This window comes from Equus caballus, chromosome 10 (genome assembly GCF_041296265.1).
Source record: "Equus caballus isolate H_3958 breed thoroughbred chromosome 10, TB-T2T, whole genome shotgun sequence".
In the NCBI taxonomy this organism is placed as follows: Eukaryota; Metazoa; Chordata; class Mammalia; order Perissodactyla; family Equidae; genus Equus; species Equus caballus.
In genome coordinates, this window is record NC_091693.1 from 55790925 (window position 1) to 55812854 (window position 21930).

The 21930-nt window shown below is 42.5% G+C and overlaps 1 protein-coding gene across 9 annotated transcripts in view; it reads left to right on the forward strand.

Moving 5' to 3' along the window:
* The first annotated feature begins 1210 nt into the window (after window positions 1-1210).
* KLHL32 (kelch like family member 32) overlaps window positions 1211-21930 on the forward strand; it is a 196561-nt gene continuing 175841 nt past the window's right edge. For 4 of the 9 annotated variants that reach the window (XR_002810886.2, XR_011422105.1, XM_023650828.2 and 1 more), the window contains exon 1: window positions 1290-1657. The gene's annotated coding sequence lies outside the window, so the exon portion shown is untranslated. Of the gene's footprint in view, window positions 1658-21930 lie in introns of all 9 variants that reach the window. The other 5 variants (XM_014734212.3, XM_070223577.1, XM_070223578.1 and 2 more) reach the window with 5 other exon arrangements.

Genomic DNA, 21930 nt, shown 5'->3' on the forward strand with positions numbered 1-21930 from the left:
TGGCTCACCCGTTGTGCAGCAAGCCAATTGCTGACACCGGGTGTGGTGGAAGAAAGTAGGAATTTTATTATTGCACAGCACTGAGCAAGAAGAGAGGGCAGCTAACACTGAAATCCCAAACTCCCCGAAAAGCTAAAAGGGTTTTTATTTGGGGTTTTAGGTAGGGGAGGGGGAGCATATGGCCTTGTTGGTCGGAGCTTTCCCACCAGCCTGTCTTTGGCCTTGAGACACTTGCAGAGAGGAGGGAGTCCGTGACCTTGCTGGTCAGCAACTTTCCCACCAGCCCGTATCTCTTTGCTTTGCCGGGAGGAGATGATCCAGGAGCTTGTCCTTGGCTGTGTCTGTTTCCACGGAGGATAGTGGATTCTGGAGCCAGGAAGCCAGAGAGTAAGCAGGCAATGAGTGTTTTGGTTTTAACCCCATGTATGCTGGGTTTAATGTGGGGAAACTGATATCAGGGTCGGTATCACGTGCCCAAGTGTGGAAGAACAGAAACCTGCAAGAGATGGAACTTGACATTCTGTGAAATGTCCTCTTGATAGTAGTTTAAAACGCTAACCTACAAAATAACAGTTTACTCCAATTTAAAGTTTAATTCTGCTGTTACCTGCTGCCTTAACTCCACATCGGACCAAGATTTTCAATTCAAAAGTGGAATAGGGAATATTTTTACCTATTAAAATTATTCAGTCAGCCTAAGTATGGGTTTCTGAGCATGTTTGACATGAGTGACCCGCAAGTGACACAGGATTGGGCCCTGCCCTGGCATTCAACGTGGTGTTCTGTGGTTGTTGCCTGTTTGCAGTTTTAATGCGGAGTCAGCTGTAACCAAATACCCTTCCTGATTGCTCAGGTTCAGGGCTTTGGTCTGTCCCTGGGGATCCCCTGTCATTTCTTAAAGTTACCGTGAGGTCGTTCTCGACAGTACCATTTTCTCAACGAGGCCCAGGGTATAGGTCCTGCCAAGGGGAATGCTAGGAATAGGGGCAATTTGAACTTTACAAGTAAGTTCAGGGTCAGGGACAGGGAAGCAGAGAGCCAGCACTCGCAGGTATACCAAGTTAGGGGCACTGCATCCGTTCCTGCGGCGGCAGCTGCCAAGGCGCCAGAGAGCTAGGAGAAGGGCCGGAGCGGGGGAGGGCAACTTCCGGAGAGAGCGGGCGCGCGCGGGCTCGCCGTCGGGCAGGGGCGGGGGCGCGCGCGGGGGCGAGGAGCGTGCGCGCTGGCACCCGGGGGCGGGAGGGGGCGGAGCCGCTGCGCGGGCTGAGCCCGCCCCGGGGTCCGCCGAGGTGCGACTCGTTGGTGACGCGGCCGCCTGGGGCGGAGCGAGCCCGACGCGCCACCTGCAGTGCCGGCTGCTGCTTTCTATTTACTGGGAAACACTGTTTCCCCGCGGGAGCCTCCGCGAGCGCGCCGGCAAACACACGCACACACACGCGCACACACACACGCACGTTCACGGACACGCACGCTCGCACACACGCGCCAGCGCGCTCGTTCTTCACAACTGCATCCCCAAACCAGCAGAGCGAAGCTACCGCGGTTTCGCTTAACCTCAGCATCGTGGGGCGAAGCAGAGCCATTGTGCATCAGGGAGAGCCCGGTGCGTGCGCTGCCGCCTCGGGTGCCTAACCCCGCAGACCGCTCACCCCATCGGGTAAGCCAGTCTCTCTCCTTGTAACCTGTTTGGGGTTGCTGCCTGCAGACCGGAGGGAGAGGGTGGGAGGCTGTTGGTGCGCCAGTGGGGGCGACACCGGAGTTGCAATTTCAGGGGCGTGCAGCCCCTGCAGCCTCTACCACCGTCATCTAGGAGAGCACTTACTACTCCGGTTACTTATTCTACCAACCCTGGAGTTGCTCCCCCAACCCTCCTTCCCCCAGCCCAAGATCTACTGTGCTCTGTGGTTACCAAGGAGACTTGCTTGAACATAAGCTTTGGGACATCTCTTGAAAGAACTGGCTTCTTAAATGATGCTGTTATTTTGATTTTTAAGAATAAAATATACACTGAGGACCATGTGGTAATTTGGCATTCGTTGATCTGTTTTCAGGCGAGGGTTACATTCAACTTCAAGAAAAGCTGTAATTGCACTATATGGTATGCTTAAAAAGGATTCGTCAGATGAATTTTTCAACGGATTGTGTCTAGAATCATAAATTACTCCCGTTTTGGTGATCTTATAAAGAAAGCTGATTCCAATTAAAATCCCTTCTTCCCGTCTATTTCCACATATTTTGCAGTTCACTCAGGCGTGATTATCTTAACACTAAAAGCAGAAAATGAATTTATTGTGGTTCCCCACACAAGGATGATTTCCTGTTGCAAATTGACCAGAACAGGAATACATATGTGAAATCTTAATGTAAGGAGATAGCATTCATGACGTGACATCTTTGCTAACATTTCTGTATCCACTGCATCATTTAAGTGCACTTTTCTGCGCCTCTGCCTATTTCTGAGAAGACTGTTTCCTTTCAAGTCTCTTATTGATTTTTTCGACATATATTTGTAGATAGATATAGATGTAGACAGTTATAGATATAACCTGTGTGCCATGGCTTAATACCCCTGATTCTAAGCTTTTGGAGCTTACATTAAAATGTAGAGAGGAAGGAGGCACAGAAAAAGCTTTATAGATCCTGTTGGTTTTTTTCTGGTGGATTGGATCCTTTGCTGCAGCGCTGAGTGAGGCCCAAGGAGGAGGTCAGAGCTCATGTCTCTCAGGAACCCCTGATAACTGAGCTGTCAGTTATAGTGGAGGCCTCAGGTGCCTAGTGGGTGAACTTATAACACAGCGCTTGAAGGGATCAGCAAGTGAGTAATTGCACTTTATGCTAATTTCATACCTTGATCACCAACAGAAATGACCTGGTAAAGATACACTGGCATTCAACAATTCATTTTGTTTTCCTTTGATATTTGGTCATCTTTTCTACCTCTTATTAAATGAAGCAAGGAAATATATCAAGTTCTTTTTAGTTATATTTTAAACTGTGTCATACAGAGAGTAATAATATGAGGAACAAGGAAGGCAGTCATAACAGGTAGGAAGAGGGGATGTATGCAACCGACAGGCAGCTAGGAAATGAGTAGTGATGACAAACATTTCACATTACAGTTTACAAAGTACTTTTTGTGCACTTCTTTTTTAACGCCCTTGAGAACCTTGTGAGGTCAAGGAATTATCTTCAATTTAAAGCTGAGGGACCTGAGACTCAGAGCTTGCTGAAGGTCACAGAGCTAGTGAATGGGGAAGCCTTTTTTGGATCCAGGCTCTTTGCCTTTAAAACGAATCCTATGTCTGCATTTCCAATGTGTGCAGGTCTGATAGGTAAGATAAGGGAGTAGAGCGAGCCCCAGGGGAGACACGTGGGAGAGAGGGAGTATGGCTGTGGCCTCTGGAACGGGTAAACCACTATAAAGGGAGCAGCTCCTACTGGACTGTAGCTGATTGTTGCCTCCTCAGCTCTAAAACATTCTAGTGTTTCAAGGAAAACAGAAGCTTCCAGATTTTTTTTGTGAAGTGTCCTTAATTTTAAAAACTGTAAGGACCACATTAAAAATGTGTCTGGGCCACATGTAGCCTATGGCCTGCCAGTTTGCAGTCCATAAGTACTGAGGTCTCATTCAATTCTAGAGTGTTTTTCACAAATAGAATACTGATGTGAACAAATTCATCCATCATTGGACAAATGATTGGGAGTTTTCTGATTTTGATATTAAAATCTCTAAAAAATGTTCTACATCCTTTCTTCCGTAAACAAGCCCAAGTTTGTTTTTGAGGGTTCCTGGGTCTCTCTCTTATACCGCAGAGAAAATAAGAGCAAGAAGTAGTTCAAAATAGGAATTTTTGAATCTGGTGAAACAAAAGCATTTGGAGTGTAAAACTTCCTGGCTTAATTTTTTTTTTCTGGGCGCAAGACCAAGAAGTATAGAAAAAGTCAGTTGAATACCTGTCATTGTAGGAAGAGGTAGAATTAAAAAAATTGATCAGAAAGAGAGGCATCTTGAGCCTTTCAATGAAAACTTCCTAATAAAGCTTTACATAATTAGTTAAAACCCACTACAAGACTGCAAGATTCCAAAGGAGCAAGAATATAAGTGGGAACTCAAAAGGACATTCAGTTCCAGCACCCTGGCATAGAAAATGCTGTTCACTCCTTAAATAACAGCATCTTGTAATGAGGCAAATACCTTTTGAGAAGCTGCTACTCTCTCGTGTTTCTATGAAAGCTACAAGATGTGGGGGACTCCACTGAAGCAGACCTGGTGGTCAGAAAGGAGTGTTATTTATGTTGTTTCTTTCGTGGATACAAAGAAGTGTAGTTAAAAAAAAAAAAAGAGCCAAGATTGAACAGTAGCTTCTAATAGTCCTCTTATTCTAAAATCACCCTCTAGAAGGATTCTTTAATAACAAATAAATGCATTTCAGTTTTTAATTCATGGAAATGTGTTGCACCTTTAGTAAAGAGCTATGCAGATATTAGTTAATACTAATGTAACAAAGTCCTGGCTGGGTGCTGTGGAGATAACATCTCTGCCCTTAAGGACTCAGAGCAAACAAATATGCTGCTCCTGGCAGCTGCCACTTTTCCAGGCCCTTCTATGTGCAGGCTACTTTCCATATCGTCTTCACAACGTCCCTGTGAAGTGGGCCTCTTATTTCCATTGTACACATGAAGTATCCAAGACTGTGTGAAGTTAAACTGGACCAATGAAAGAAAACTTTAAACCTCAGCAGCCCTTCTCACTTCACACCCATTCTTCTCTGCTGATTGCCTAATGGAGGTTGTAGACATGTACGTAATTGTGATTTTGAGGCAGTTGTGGATTAAATGCTACAATAAAGATACAGGATTCAATAGAGGCACAGATACAGGGAAAAAAAAATTCTGATTGTGGAGATCAGGTCAGTCCTGTGTAGGAGGAAGATTAGTGCTGGACCTTGGTGGCTGGGTCTGATTATATTAAATGAAGATCCCTTTAGCTATGGAAAGATGGGAGGCTCGGCCACACAGTCAGTTGGAAATGTGAGTTGAGAGGATAATGCTGTGATATCTGATATTGATGAAGTCATCATGGTAGCTAAAGGGATGACCATGCTGTAGGAAGAAATATGTTCTCCAAGATGGAGGACAGCAAGAAGATGAAACTGGGGATGTGTAGGAGGGAGAAGAGGAAAACAGGTTGGTGAAGGAGACCGAGAGGGGAATTGTTGCTATAGGGGAGAAGCAGAGCGTGTAATACTGATTCTTCTAAAACACTGAACATAAGGGCAGGGGGTGAAGCAAATGTTATGATCTCTACACAGAGTCTAGTATACAGTAAATACCCATTAACTATGATGGTGTATCTGTATTCTTAATATCCAGTGTCTGGCACATCTTTTCCTCTCGTGATACTGCTTTTCTGTGGGAAGGAAGCCTACATAGATATTTTACATGAATTCAATTGGGAGTGGCCAAATAACCAGATTTTCAAAAATGGGGAAAGAGATTCTGCAGATTAGAGGAAAAGAGAAAAGCATATCACTGTAAACATTTCCTTTTAGTAAGGCTGTAGACCTGGAGGTAGGGAGGCTCTTGCAGATGGAGATTTTAATGTTAGATGTACCTTTGAGGAAGTCTCATCTCATATCTGTGGATAGGTAAGGAGAAATGTAAGCTGTATTTAGCTCTTGGAAAATCTGTACTCAAACCTAGAGGGAAGCCTTTAGGGAAATGTACTCTGCTCTTGATCCTGACTGGGTCAGTGTTTTTGTTTGTTGCTTGAATGGAGATATGGAAAAAATGTGACAAGTCAGCGGAAGTTAGCCTTGGATTCAAGTGCTAAATCTGCAGAGACTGGGTGCGAGAGTTAGAATGATGGGCACATGGAAACAGGATGAAAGAAAACAGAAAACATGCCATAGCTAGCTAGTCTAGCGCTGAGGACATTTGGCACGACAGGAGTTTGCTTTAAAGTTGGAGGGATTTTAATTCCCATCAAGTACAATATAAGCCAACATGGTGATTTGCTCTTCACAGACATGTTTGGCAAGTAATGGAAAATATTATGAATAAATGATGTAAGGAGGCCATCTTTTTTATTAAACAGGGTTTTTGGGGAGCGTGGAGATAGACCTGGCTATGTCTCTGAGTCAGGCAGTGCCTTACGCTCCTCTTCCCTCCTTATATAACTGGTTTCCGTTATTTCAGAATTTCTTCCAATTTGTAGAGTAGAACTTGAGAGTTTATCCTAGAGCATCTTGCTTTCCCTCTTATTGAGAATTAATAGATGGAATTCATTTTGCTCACCTTTTCCCTGGTTCTGTCGTTTCTTATTTTATTTTTATTTTTTAATTTTTTTGAGGAACATTAGCCCTGAGCTAACTACTGTTGATCTTCCTCTTTTTGCTGAGGAAGACTGGCCCTGAGCGACTATCCATGCCCATCTTCCTCTATGTTATATGTGGGATGCCTACCACAGTATGGCTTTTTGCCAAGCAGTGCCGTTTCTGCACCCGGGATCTGAACCTGTGAACCCTGGGCCTCCGAGAAGCGGAATGTGCAAACTTAACCACTGCGCCACTGGTGCGGCCCCCTCGTTCTGTCGTTTCTAATTGAGTCCTTCGTTCCCATATCCTTGCCGGGATCTTCACCTAAGAGGCGGAGGAAGCACTCAACTTTCTTCTTATTTCTTTTGTTCTTGCCTTCCTTCATATGCACATTACACTGCATTAATGCATTTAACTTGGTTTAGACATATGGCACTATAAATTTTGGTGAGATTTTTAGAAGAACCGTGTATAAAAAATAACCGTTCCGCAAATTTGACTTGGAGTCAGATTAGTTCCGCAGATGGCAAAATCACTGAAAGCTGTAAATTTGTCTAAAATAGTTTTGCAATGTTCAAATTTACCAACCTGATAAGATGATTTTTAAATAAAGAAGGAAAATCTTTGGTGGTTTTCATAGACTCTTGACTTTCTGCTACATGTTTATCTGAGGTATAATATATTCTACTTTTTATGCCGGATGAGCCAATTCCAGTTACCTAGAAGCAGGGCTTCCCTGCACCCCCCTCCCCGCAAGTACCGTCTTTGGTATACAGGATATTGATGGAATCACTGTCCTGTCCTGGCTGATTGCTTCGGTGGGAACACAGTCAATGCTAATGGGACAGATGCCAAGAGCAGTGGAGGAGGCGTTTTGCAATTTTTTATAACACAAATTCTGGTACCTCATTTTAAATTGTGACTTAGAAGCCTTATTATTTATGAGTTTTAGTTCTTCAATTGTATATGCAAAGTAGCATGGCACAGCTGAAAGAACAGGAGCCATGAAGCCTGAGCTGGAATTCTAAATCTGACACTTCTTGGCTGTGTTATCCACAGTCCAGTTACATGTCTTTGCTGTGTCTCATTTTCCCATCTGTAAAATGGGAATTCTGTGACCTAGATCATAGGGCTATTCTGAGATTAAATAAGATATGCATAGAAAACATCTAGCACAATGACTGGTGCATAATAAAATCTCAATGCTTATTAATTCCTTCCCTTTGCCTCTTCTTCCCCACCTGCATTTGCCTTCCTCAAAATGAGGGCAGAATTCACTTAAATTGCACGCTCCATATAAAATGTCTTAATCCAGTCTGCCAGCAGTGGAAAGGAGCTAGGCTCTTCAAGTAATGGAGCTTTGAGTGAGCAGTGGGCTGCTTGGGTGGGCCCTCCTGGGGAGAGGGATGCATAAATTGGGGTTAATAGTGTCTCCCCTCTCACAAGCCAGCTCCCCCTCTTTTCTGCAGCTCCTGGAGCCACAGCCTGGCCACAGGGAAAGGGAGGGAGGCTTAGTTTCCTTCTCCTTCTCCCTAGGCGACTCCCTGGGGCTCTATTATAGGATCTCTGCAGGGTTCCCCATCTGTGAAAAACACACAGCTGCCCCTCGTGTCCCCTGTGGATTAATAAAAGCAGCACCAAGTACCTGCTGGGTACAGACCTCGTAGTCTTTATGTGAGGTCAAGTTCTAGTTGCCAACATCTTTCTAGACAGCTAGGGGTTTCCCTTCATACTGAATTATGTAAATTTTATGAAAAGGTCAAGAGCTCACCAGGCTCAAAGAAAAAAACGTCAAATTCACTTTCAAGTCAGATAGGATTAAAGTCTTCCCAAAGAGAATACTTTCTAGTTAAATCTTTTTTTCTTTTTCCTTTGTAACACTGTCTGTCCCCTCCCCCACCCTCACCAAGCAACTTCTTTCCCTTGCAAGTGGCAGACTAATCTTTCTGCTTTTTTTGATGCAGTTTGATTCTCTGACAACCAAGGAGTACAGATGAGGACAGTGTGTCTTTTTTCAAGGTTTCAAGGTCACTCCCCAGCTCACGGCCTTGGGATAACCCAGACAGCAGTAGAAACGGGGAGCAGCCCACCACACTCGGGTGACTTTTTTTTTTTTAAAGATTTTATTTTTCCTTTTTCTCCCCAAAGCCCCCCAGTACACAGTTGTATATTTTTAGTTGTGGGTCCTTCTAGTTGTGGCATGTGGGATGCCACCTCAGCATGGGCTGATGAGCAGTGCCATGTCTGTGCCCAGGATCTGAACCGGTGAAACCCCAGGCTGTCGAAGCGAAGCGTGCAAACTTAACCACTCAGCCACGGGGCTGGCCCCACTGGTAACTTTTGTAGTAGTGATAACAAAGAACATTTACAGGAAGGTAGCCTGAGCAGTAAATTTTAGGAATCCATATGCCAAGCTAAGTTCCGTTTTTATTATACAATGAATTACAAAGCACATTTGTACGGAAGAAACTATTTCTTGTACTAAATGTGCTGTGGTACATGTGTATGCATGTATGCATGTATATATGTATTCCAGTGTTTCTTTAAATGTGTTGCAATTTAATAATTCAGATGTATTTTTAGTAGTTGATGAGTAACCTTAGATACCAAAAGTAACAAAGGCTTAGGGAATTGCTAATGCTACATTTGTGATCATTTGTCAAAGACAGAATATCCTTTGACAGTTTCTTTACTCTCTATGAATCCAGAAGAAAATATAGTAAATTTCTTTTTAGAAGATTCAGTATGTAGTGGATATTAATTATAGTGAGGTGTGAGTTCTAGAATGAAGAATATGGTAGCCAAGATGCCATCAGTGCCAGATCTTCTATTTGCATCCATTTCATAGACCAGCAAGTTACAAAATCATATTACTAGGGAAAAAAGCACCTACTTTAAATATGGACACGTTCTTAACCACTTCCCAAATAACAGCTATGGTTATTATTTTGGAACATAATTGAGGTAGATATCTGAATGAAGAGATTTATTTTGATAGAGTCTCTCTTTGACTTGCTTCTTCATCTATTCCTACATTCTCTGAAAGGCGACTTTCTTTTCAAATGCTGTTTTTGTGTTAGGCAGTAGTGTAGATACAGTCCAATAAACCCTTCGGCTGTAGAGTCACTAGTCTTTCCCAGACTGATGTCCTTGAGCTGATATGGATGATTGGTTTTTCGAGAATTCAGAGCTTAAAGAAAAGTGGAATGTAGGTTTTGGGTTTTTTCTTCTATGAAAACGTTAATTACCTACAATCTGATTTAATTTGGGCACAGCTTATCTTCTTTAACTTTGGCTCAAAGCTATTTATCATTTCTTGAAGTTATGTAATATCACTTACAGATCGGGCTTCCTAATTGATCAAATGTCATTTGAGAAACTCATGCACAGCCCGGAGGCCTTTCTACACAGCATTTAACTTGACTTTTTACTGAAATTCTAATTTGGGAATCTTGGTGTCATCTGTAGGGTTTTATGATAAATTTCCCTTCGCTGACCTTGTAATCTTTCACAAAGTTGTCAAGTTTTGATTTCCAGGTTTCGTGTTGCTCTATCAATGTTGCTCACCAGAAGTCTGCAGTTAATTTATTGTCACCATATATTATTAATTGCTTTGAAGTGGAATATTAATATATTCTATGTATGTAACTGTCAACAGGTTTGCAGATGTGGGTGGCATTCTTTGGCCATCACATTCTCTCCTTGTGGCTGAGGGTTTGATGAGCATGGAATTGGGATAGGAGGAGTTAGTTATGTGGTTTAACCATGTAGTAGCATCAGCCCCTCATGTTGCCTTTGAAAATGAGGACATACTTTACTGTCACCTGGACCTAATGGGGCATGAAATTCCCAGACCCTCTAAATATGTGCCTTGATTACTGTATTTTTCTTTTTGGGCACTGTATTCTTTGAGTTTTTTTGCTTCCTCTTTATTGACCTCTTTTTGGAAAACTGTATCTTGTGATTGCTTCAGAATTTTGTTGTCGTCATTTCTTTGCTCATGTGTGAACTTACAGTGCTTCAGTCAGCAGCTGTTGGTATACGGTTCCTTTTTTTGATGAAGAGACAGAAGAAGGATGTAAGAGACCGCTTGCATCACAGCGTTAAGGGAGTCTGCTTAATGGGTTGGACCACCTGTTGACCAAGATATTTAAGAAGTCAAGGTCTCACTGACTTAAGAACTTTTTTAGGATTAGGTGCTTTTCCTCTTCTTATCTGGACCCTCATGGTTGACTGCAGGAGTGGGAACGTACTGAGGGTTTTAGGAAAGGGTCTTTCTATGTGGCACAGGACCCACCAGTGTTTCAGCCGGGAAAGAAGATCATCGCAAAGGAGCCAGCCACATTTCCCTCCCTGACCAATTTCCAGGCTTCCTAAGGGCAGTGCCAGAGTTGACAAGGCCTTTTTTTAAGGCTGCTCCCACCTCTGTGGTTGCTTGGGTCACAGAGCAGAACTGAAAATCCCTCACTGGTATCTGTGGAGTAAGGTGAGGCTGGGGGTGGGCACAATGAGGTGGATTGGGAGAGCCTGGGAAGGGGGTTAGGGCTTGATTTCAGAGCTCTGTGCTTAAATCTCCTTCTCTATAAATAGGGATAGCATTAAGAATCATGAGAACAAAATAAAATATATTTTTTAAATGCTCAGTTTATATTAAAAATGCTCTGCTATTGCTTTTAATTGGCCATTCTGGAACCTTGCTTTAGAAAATGATATATTACCATAGTTTTACAGAACCAGGCTGACCCTCAGAATGCCCTGTAAGTTGCTTTAAAAACAGAGATTCCTGGAGCCTCTATATTTATTGTTTTGGGATCTGCATTGGTGCTGAGCCACTGTGTATTAAAAAACCTTCCCTGAGTGATTCTGATGATAGGTTTAATTAGGGAACCGCAGGTCCTGAGGGCAGTGACCTGCTCACACTCTCCTTCTTATTCCTATGTCCCAAGGACCAACCATGCTACCTGGACCTGGGCCTCAGCCTTCTTGTCATTCACACTCAACAAAAAAATAGCAAGTTAATCGGTTCTGAGGTCACACAGCTCTGTGGACACTCAGTGAACATTTAAACATGGCAGGTAATTCTCTACTAACCAGGGGCCCTGTCTAGATAGAAATCATGATGTGTTATTATTATCTTCACGCCTGAAAGAGAAGTTTCACTCAAATTTGTGTACAACTTCTCAGGTGGATTGCTGCAGAGAGCATCTTTATAAATGTCCTCATGTTGTCCAAAATCAAAGTAGTTAGATTGCTTTAAAAATGTACATTTCTGTGTAAGATTAAGATGCTTTTTATTTTATACATTTTTGGAATTAGACCTTTGATGGTGGTTACATGATATTACATAAGCCAACTAGAGAATGCTGTTTCTATGGTATGTGAAATCTTACGAGTCATTGATTTACATTGAACTGTTTCAGATTTGTATAGATCTTTACCACAGGATTTGGGGAGCAGAGAGGCTACAAGTTTGAATTGTAGTTTGCTCTTTATTTTTGGGAGAGTTCAGAATTTGCTTTGCAGATTTTTAATAGGCTTTTCAATTTAATATTTTGTCCTTAGAGACTGGCTGAAACAGAGTGTGACTGTGTTTATGTGCATCTTTTATGACTGAGGGGACTCTCCTAATATTTCATGACCTTAACTATCATCATCTTAAAGGACCAAAACATTTGAATATCAGGCATTTTGAGGAGATTTGCAGCTGTTAAGCACAGGTGTAACGATAAGGAGAAAAAGAAACCTCACCATTAGACAGCTCATGAAATTATAAATGAATTTTAGATTATCTATGAAAATGATCAGGATTATGCATGATGAGGTTGTTGCTTAATTATAACTTTAAGAGAAGTCATTTTGAGGTATGTGAGTGTATGAAAGAAGAAAAGATACCATACTTAAGTTTATTTGTCCCTGTTAATTTAGTCATTATTATAACTATTGTGGTTTCTCTGATACTGAGTTAGGTACAAACCAGCTTACTCTCTATTGTAGGAAAGTTTTTAATAATTAAGAATATTTTTGAGTCGAAGAAAAAGTCTTTTGACCTAAACAATGACCATTTGAGAACTGGAATTGTTTTATTGAGTTAACTTTTCACCCCTAGAAAATCAGGTGAAGTGCTATGAGTAGAACTTGGCTAATTTAGAATTAGGATGTATTCGTCTGCCTTTCATGTCAGGGATAGGAGAGAGAGAGATGGGGAGGGGGATGGGAATGGGGATGGGGGTGGGTGGAGACAACTGTGAAAACGCATTTACCATGAGTTGGTTTTGAGGCTGCAGCCTCCTTAGGTGGTTAGCACTTGGCCGTTGTGCCAAAATCATCTCTTTGGCCATCTGTGCCAAATTATAGGAAGAAATGGCCTTGGGCACAGCTGCTGAGGCTATTGTATGCTTCTAACTCATGTATTAATCATAATGACCACATAGAGAAGTCCAGTGGCCAAATGTGCAGAATAAATAAGATAGAACCAAACATACACATATAAATTCAGAAGTGTGAGAAAGAAAAATCTGTTTTACGTCATGAGATGAGAGTAGGTATTATTTAAATCTCCAGATAGGAATTTAACCTTTTCCACCTTCATCTCTTTACAGTGGCTTTAACTTAAGGAGAAGTAACTCACAAGAGAGATGGACCTTGAATTTTGGCACTTCTTTGGGGTGCTTCATGACTTTTCCTCTAACATTGATATTTATAAAGGAGGTGGATTTCATTAATATATCCCAACATCCAATGATTGGGTCTTTTCCCAGCTCAGCTGGTCCCTTTGAGGAGAATCACTCAGGGATGAGTGACTGCCATTTGGTGTCACTGCACTTTTTAACTTTTTATTGGTTAGCTGGGACCAACAGCAGGACTTTTCTAGGCAAGTTAAGTCTAATATTGTTAGAACTATAATTAAGAAGTTATAAGAAAATAAGCTTTTCAGCAATCCTAAGGATAAAAAGAAGCCTAAGAATCAAGATTTTAAATAAACATTTCTACATTTGGCATAGGCAATTCGTTTCTCTGAAATACCTCAATTAATGAATGTATTAGAAGGAAACCTATCCTATAGTGAAGTTGACCTTTAAAAGAAAGTTACAAAAATTATGTGAAGCGATTTTGGCATATATGATATAGCTTAGTAGCAAAGTTTCCAATACATGCTTTTTAATTTTTTTTCCTCCAAACCTGCCTCATCCAGAGCTTCTCCATCTTTACTTCCTCAGGCCTCAAACCTTGGAATTATCCTTGGCTTCTTTCTCTCACATCTCACATCCAAATAGTCAGGAAATTTTTTTGGCTCTACCTCAAACTATACTCAGAATCTGACCATTTCTTTGCTGCCTGCATTGACCCACTTGGCATCACTTCTTGCTTAAATTACTGCAACAGATTCCCAGCTGGTCTCTGCCTCTCATAGGCTCTTCTCAATGCAGCAGCCAGAGCGATCCTTTTAAAACCTGAGTTGGGTCATGTTACTGTTTTGGTCAAAACTGCAATAGCTTCTGTCCCGAGAACCAAGACTCTCTACGCCATCTGTTCTCCTGCTTATTCCCTGTCCTCACCTTCTTCTGCTCTTTCCCTGTCCCCTCCTGCACTGGTCTCACTGGCCGCCTTCTCTGCTTTGGCACCTGTGTTCATAGTTCCTGGTTCCCCCTGTCTGGAATGCTCCTCCTGCTGGCTCTCCCCAGGCTCACTCCCTCACCTCCTGCAGGTCTTGGCTCACACGTCAGCTTCTCAGTGAGGCTCACTGTGATCACTAGTTTAAAACACAGCCCACCCACCACCCCTAGCACTGCACTCTCAATTCACCTTGCTCTGTATTCCGTTTCCTTTTCCATAGCTCTTATCACTTTCTGAGAACAGCTTCCCTGAGGGAGAATTCATATACCGTAACGTTCACCCACTGTACTGTACTTGGTTTCAAGAATTTTTAGTAAATATGTATAGGATTGTGCAGCCATTACTACAGTCCGCTTTTATATTTCTATCACCCCGAAAGTTCCCTAGTGCCCAGATACAGTTATTCCCACTCCCACTCCATCTGCGTCTGTATCAATAAATTTGCCTTTTCCAGACATTTGAATATTAATCTTCTCTGACTTTGTACCACCAGTGCTTAGCATAGTGCTCAGCAAATGTGGAGCAGCGTGTTTGTGTAAAATTAAAATGTTACCATATTCGCGTGCATCTGACCTTATTTGCAGACGACTAGGGTGTTATCTCACTATTCCGTCACCAGGTCCTCTTAGTTTCTCCTCCTCGACGTCTTGCATGTCCTCCTCTCTCCTTCTGTTCTCGTGGCTGCTCTTCCGATTCAGGTCCTCAGCACTGCAGCTTCTTTACTCATCTCTCGGGGCCACTTTCTCTTTTCTTCAATTCTTGTCCGTGGACTTCTGTTGGAGTAATATCTTTAGAAACGTGGCTTCCATTATCTCACTCTTCTTTCTGAAAACCTCCTGTGACTCTCCAAGACCCCTGGCTTAATTAGTCTCAACAAGCATTTGGCCCCCAGCCTTCTAACACTGCCCGGTGTGAACCATCTCCCTTTCCCAGGCTCTGTAAATAGATATGTTCAGGAGATACTGATTTCTATACAGCCTCTTGTGTTAATGTACATCCGATTCCTAAGGCTCTTTGTCAAGAAAGGTGTAATTTAATAAAAAACAAACAAAAAACTCTTAAAGCCTCTTGGAGCTGGCGATTTAAAGGAATCCAATAATTTATCTGTATTATAGTTTTCCACATTGGATGTTCTCAAAACAGCAACACTTCCAAATTTGCTTTATCCCAAGGTTTTTTTGTTTGTTTTTGATCAAGGGTTTCTCTGGCCATCAGTGTACTGAAGGAAAGTTATAGGATTATCTCCATAGTGGAAACAAAGCGCATGTCTGGCTGAGGCTGTGCAGCATCAGGACTAGACCTCAGCTCTGTTTGGTTCACTGTTGTTTCCTGCCACAGGGTCCTGGGGCCCCTGGCCTGGGCTCTCAGTGTTGGTGCTGGGGCAGGGCTGGGTCCTACCTTTTCTTCTGGGATCCAACCTTCTCGTGCACGTCTTATGTGCTGCAGTTGCCATGTCCAACTTTCTCCATGCTGTTGTTACTGCTTCTGCTGCTCTGGCCCTCCTTGATGACCAGTGATATTAAAACTGCCTTTGAACTACACTCTTCACCAGCTGCTTACCTCCTCCACAGCCAGTGGGCTTTGACTGCTTGTACCTGCCTTTCTTTCTTTGTGCAGCAGCAGCAGCACCTTGTCAATGGAATGGCTTTGAAGACAGGCAGCCCTAGGGTTGAATCCTGGTTCTTTCATTTACTGCTTGGTCTTAGGAAAGTTCTGTCTTTGAACCCGAGTATCCTTATTTGTACTCCAGGGACAATTATACCTACTCTACAGTATAATCATGTGGATCAAGAATAATAATGTACATAAGTTTTTTGTCTGGCACAAAGTAGGTACTCAGTAGATTTTTGCTGTCTCCTATTATGATTATTCTTAAGCGGAGGTGGGAGAACCCAGAGAGCTAATGGTTGCTCCCCTTTTATTGAGGAGAGCAGGCCTGTCTTCCCATTATCACTTCTCGCCGGGTGTGGGGGTATGAGAATCCAGGCAGTCTCATTTTGACTGCCACCTGTGTTTTCCTCTACTCAGACTCTAATGCTAGTGAACTCGTGGATCACACCTGGTCTGCTCGTGTGAGCCCCTCCATTTCAGGATGAAGGCTATAAAAGATTCTGTGTTGTTGTTGCATCTTAAATGTGCTGCCATTGGTGTTTTTGCTTATAACAGCATTGTCAGTTTTCTCATTAATACTATTCTATTCTGTCACAAATGCTTATTTGGCACAGAGACACTGGGCATCTGTTAGCTGTCAGGCCGTGTGCCAGGTGCTGATGATTCAATGGTGGGGAAAACAGATCATAGCTTTGTCATCTTGGAGCTGCCACTCTAGTGGGAGAGATAGACCTTCATCGAATGATCTCACAGATAAGGGTAAAATTACAATTGAAATAAGTGCTGGCAAGAAGAGGTTCATAGTGTTAGGAAAAGTGTAAAAAGGGTTTTGGCCTGCTCTGAGGGGGTGGTGAGGAAGCCTTCTCTGAGAAAGTGGGGTTGGGGGTCTGAAGGAGATGTGACAAATTAATGAGGTGACAGCCAGAGAGTGGAGAATGCCTCAAATAAAGGAGAAAAAATTCATGTGCAGACGCTCAGTGCAGAAGAAACATGGTTGGGAAGAAACATGGTGACAGCAAGGTGCTCTGGGGTTCAGGGACCCAGGGAGAGTGTGGGTGTAGATGATGCTGGAAGGTGAGTAGGGCAGGGACACATCTAGGCCTATAAAGCTGGTCTTTATCCTAAGAACAGTGGGAAGCCATTGAGGAAGAGTTTTAATCAGAGAGTGACAGGACCTGGAAGGCTAAAAGCGGCTTCTAATTGGAGGAGAGCGCTCATCAGTTTAGGAAGGCACTGGAGTCCTTGCTCTGGTTCAAATCAGAGATGATGGTAGTAGCTTGGCCTGGGGAGGTGGGGATAGAAAAAGAGAGGAGAGTATTTAAGGGCTGTCAAAGAGGTAAAATTTTCAGGTTTTGGTGATGGATTGGACATTGAGAGTAAAGGAGAGCGAAACCTAGTGACTCCTATATCTGTGTGGGTGGTGGTGCGATTCCACACAGCTGAGTGGGTGGAGGTGCCATTTGCATGGGCGGTGGTACTAATCCATACAACTGCATGGTGGTGACATTCCATGCAACTGGATATATGTTGGTACTATTCATTGAGAAAGAGATTCTAGAAGAGGAACAGTTTGGGGGATGGGCGGAATGAGTGAAGAAAATTACCAGTGTGGTTATGGCAATATTAAATTTGAGTTATCTTTAAGATGTTTAAATGAAGATGTCAAATAGGAGGTTACTGTATGTTTGGGCATCATAGAAGACTCTGGGCCTGTGGTACAATTTTTGATTGGGGTTGCAATTGCCTAGGGATAGAGTAGATCATTAAACTCAATCTCATGGAACAGCAGTTAATGATTAGGTACAGAAAGAGGAGCACAAAGGAGCAAAAAAACTGTATAGCCGGAGCAGAAGGAGGAAAAACAGGAGAGGGTGGCAGCATAGAAGCCAAGAAAGTAGTGTGATTCAAGAAGGAGGGAGCATTTATGGATTTTGAATGCCGCCAATATCCAATAAGTCAAGGACTGAAAATGACAGTTGGATTTAATGACAGTAAAGGTAAGGTTTGCATGGTGACTTAGAGATCAGAGGCACCCAGCAGCCCAGCCCTCATCATTTTGCCGCTGAGTTTATCCCAGAACCATGCCATAACTCTGCTTGAGCAGCCCCAAGAAGGCAGAGCTTCCCAACTGGTAGAATAGAAATTAAACTTGAGTTATAGAAAACAGGAAGATGAGCTTTCAGTTTTCTTGTGTACCAGAGTTTGCAGTAAGATTGATCTTACCTGCTCTCTAAGTGATGCCTACTTATTCATTCAGCAGACTTTATTGGCTACTTTGAATGGAAGCTAGGCGAGACATGCTCCATGTCCTCAGTTCACTCACAGAACAGCAGAGAGGAAAGATCGACTATAATACATCTATAACTGTCATCTAGGCTAAATGTAAGCATCCCTAACACAGGCACAAATGATTGGAATTCAGAGAAGGGAAAGCTTAATAGATGATGTGGAATACACAATCAAAAATAGAAACATGAAATGCACAGTCAACAATTCAGCATATTTCAGGGTAAGCAGCCTTCTGTAACTCTGAGATAATTAACACGTTAAGATTTACTGTAGATTTAACACTGATAGTGCATTAGTCTTTCTTAGGTGTCATCTCTTCCTTTGTACTTTTGCGAACAAATTTTTCAAGTCTGTTTCAAAGCTTTGCTTACCAGGCTGAAATTTCAAAAAATATATTTCTCTGAAAATGCTTTTAAAGGTACAGCTTTTGTGATTCACATGTTCCTATAACAAACTAAATTTAACTGAAGTATCCACAAAGTCAGCATTGCTTTGGGTGGAAAAGAGTGAAAAAGATGTTTTTCTTCTTTCAACCTGGGTTGATGGTAGTTTTTAAAAATATTGATTTTGAGAAGTACCTCTGCTAAATAATTGTTCCTCTCTTTTAAGAATTCCTCTCATTTAGGAAGTGTTCACAGGTGAATTTCAATATTTGATTTAAGAAATATGATGGTTCTTTTTTCCTCTGAAAGTCAGTTTGTATCCCCATTAAGAACTAGCTATACTTAATTTGATTTAATTTCTTAAATTAGTTTCCTGAGTGACTTGGATACATTTTAGTCAAATGAAACTATAGTTCTGGGAAACTGATTTTGTCATGCAAATGAGGTTTGATATGAAGTGATAATCGTAAAACAATTTGGGTGAAGACTGGATGTTGTCTCCAGCTCTGTAGAATCCATGAAAGCCTTTTACCTACAGCTCCCTAAAAAGGGAGCCTGGGAAAGTACCTTCTCGGCCCCGCCTCTGGAGCCTCTGTGGGGTTCTCTACCTCACAAGGATCCCCTGGGATGGTGCCACATAGCTGCTCTTTTTCTCTCTTTTACCGTTTACTGCTCTGCCCCACCTGCACTGAGAGAGGACCCCCAAGGAAAATCTGCACCACTTTCTTCTGCTGAACTCTTAGTTCTCCTGTGTTGTGGGTGGGTGTGTTTGAAGTTGGATGGGGGAAGTGGTTGTCACACACCTTTTGGAGAATCTAATAAATGATATGGCTCCTCTTTCCTGTACAAAATGCATGTATGCATATGGATTCAGAAAAAGAGTGGCATATGACAGCAGGGGCTGTTGTGTGCTTGAAGTCTGTTCAGGGATGCCAAGGTAGCAGCTTCTGCTCTGACCTGTCCTGGGTACAGGGATCTGAAGGAGCTTCCTCAGCAACGTGTTTCATCCCAGTGTTCTCCTGCTTTAGAGCCACTGGTGCCTCCACAGTTGCTCCTGTAGCCCAAGGTCAGCTAGCCCCACATATCCTGGTCAAGCTGGCCTGGCACTACTCCCAGCACCGACCCTGTTCCCCTTACTGTCTTTCCAGCCTCTGCCCTCCTGCACATGCCTGATCCCTCACACACTTCTTTACCTCCCTCTCAGGCCAAGACCTGTGAACCAACGTTAGCTCCATACCTCTTTCCTCCATGAAACTGCTCCTGATTAGTCCCACCATGCAGTTATTTTCCTTACTTTAGAAATCCTCAGCTCCTCTGCTACTCAGTTTTCTGCTTAGCTATGGAGGGTTGCCTTCTCTTGTTCTCTGGTCATCTCATGTGTTTCCTTAATTAGATAGTGTATCAGTGGTAGAAGCTGTGTCCTAAAGTGTTGGAGCAGGAAAGAACATTAGCAGCGAGATCCTTAATCTTTTATTCCACCTCAGCAAATCAGTAGCAGTGACTTGCTGCAGCTGTGATGTGTGTGTGTGTGTGTGCACGTTAAGAATATCCTCTCAGGGTCATATTCGAATCTCAGAGAGGGAGGGAGAGAGGAGGAAGCATAGAGGAATTGAAAAAGCCTTTCCTCAGGTAATTCTGATGTCACGACTTCCCTGTCCACCACCATCACTAATCCTTTGGTGTCCTCATTCTGCAGAGAATCCTGACTAATGCAGAATGCTCCTGCGCTAGCCTAAGTAATAAGTAGGCAATCTATTTCACCTCTTCCTTGCCCACAAGCCTTGGTTAAGCATTCAGTGCCAGAGATTTAGAGGAGGGAGGGGAGGCAAACAGGGAAAAGAGAGAACTGAGATGAATTGATATATGCCACCCTCTACACACATTCATGCGCACACACGCATGCTTACCTACGCATACACACATGTACACACATATACACACCTATACACACACCTGCACGTGCGCACATTTGCACTCACATAGTCGTCCCTGCATATACACACACACACATTTTCATTCCCCCATCATGGGGTAAGAGACTATGATGGGCCCATTAATTTTTTCGTCAAAATGTATTTGGTTTATGGTAGATGCAGATTCCATATTCCTCTAGAACTGGCTCTTATGGACCTGGGTCTCTTGGTGGTGTTCAAATAGAATCTATGCCATAGTCTGATTTTTACTTATAATTCATAGAAGAAGAACAACTTTATACTATTCTGCCAAGGAGGTTTCTCACCTACATGCCTGCTTTATCTATTTCTGCTGACCCCTAGTGTGGAATAATTTCACATGAGGTGTGAAGAACTCTCCAAATGAGCTTAGCTAGAGCACTTTCCTTTCCACGTGAGAAAGCAGAAGCCCAGAGAAGCAAACTGACTTGCCCAGGGAGACAGGCATTAGCAGAGCTGGGAACAGTCTCTGAGGCCTTGCGCTCATTGGTTGGTCTTTGGTTTTATGGCCCCCACGATCTCTTATGCAGTACACATTTCATAAGCCTTCACTTTTTCTTGTTACAGTCAAGTACTTTGAGCTTCCTGCTGTTTTCTCCTTGCCATATGCACAGACACTCACCCCAGCCATCTGGAGAAGGGAAAAGTCATATCTGGCAGAGGAAGGAGTATGCAGATGAATTCTTTTTATAATTACTCCAAAGAAGGTTGTTGAAGGTATGATTTATTTAGCCAGCTTCTTCAGATCTGGATTCAAAAGCCGTTCTCATATTCTGAAAATATTTTATTTTGTACAAAACTCTCAGGACATTCATTCTTTCTCAGTCGGTGGTCTCACTTTTCAGCATGTGTCTCTGACTTTCGTAGCTCACCGAAAGCTAGTACAACACCAGCATTAATTCGACCCCTCGCTGTATTCTTTCCCTGTCAGTTCCTGTCCTCCAGGCTGTTGCTCAGGGTTATATCAAAGATGGGAGCAGCTGGAAGCAGATGCCTGTGATTATTAAGACAGTAATTACTGATCATGCCGACACCAGCAATACTAGCTGGTGCTTAAATAATTGAAAATGTTACCTATGAGGCAAGCATAGATTCAAGGTGTGTGAATTCAAGGCTATTCATCTGGAATAGCCTAGACGATCATAAAATGTTTTCGTTCTTGTTTTATTTAGACATTCTGGCTAAAAATGCTCTGTAGAGATAATGAACTTCCTCAAGTTTAACCAGTTGTCTTTTTTAACTTCTTTTCAAAACGGAACTGTGTAATAGGATCTGGAGGAATGCTGTTTTGGGGGAACAAATCAGTTTTCTTAGATTTCTCAGGTTATTAAGAGAGAAATGCCCCATCTGCCACAGTCGTAGAATGAGTTTGATGGTGCCCTAAGCTTATATTGTACCTCATAGTTTAGAAAGTACTTTCAAACTTATCATTTCATTTAGTGTCAGTGAAAGTATTGTGGAGGAGATAGTTTTACCACTGTCTTATGGAGAAGTAAATGTTGGCTGAGAAAGGCTAAGTGATTTGCCCAAGTTATACAACTAATAACTTGTGAGGTTGGGTTAGACATAAGATATGTTTGTGATTTCATAACACTTTCCAAATCTGTGAGGTGGCAGAAAACTCTAGGATATACCCTTGTGTACTTCTTATATTTGGGGGAAATATAAGAAATATTGTCTTCTTTGGTGGAATCTTCTAGATCTATTAGTCATCAGAGGAGTAAATAGTTACAGGAAGGGAAAAATGCTCTTAATAGATTTATA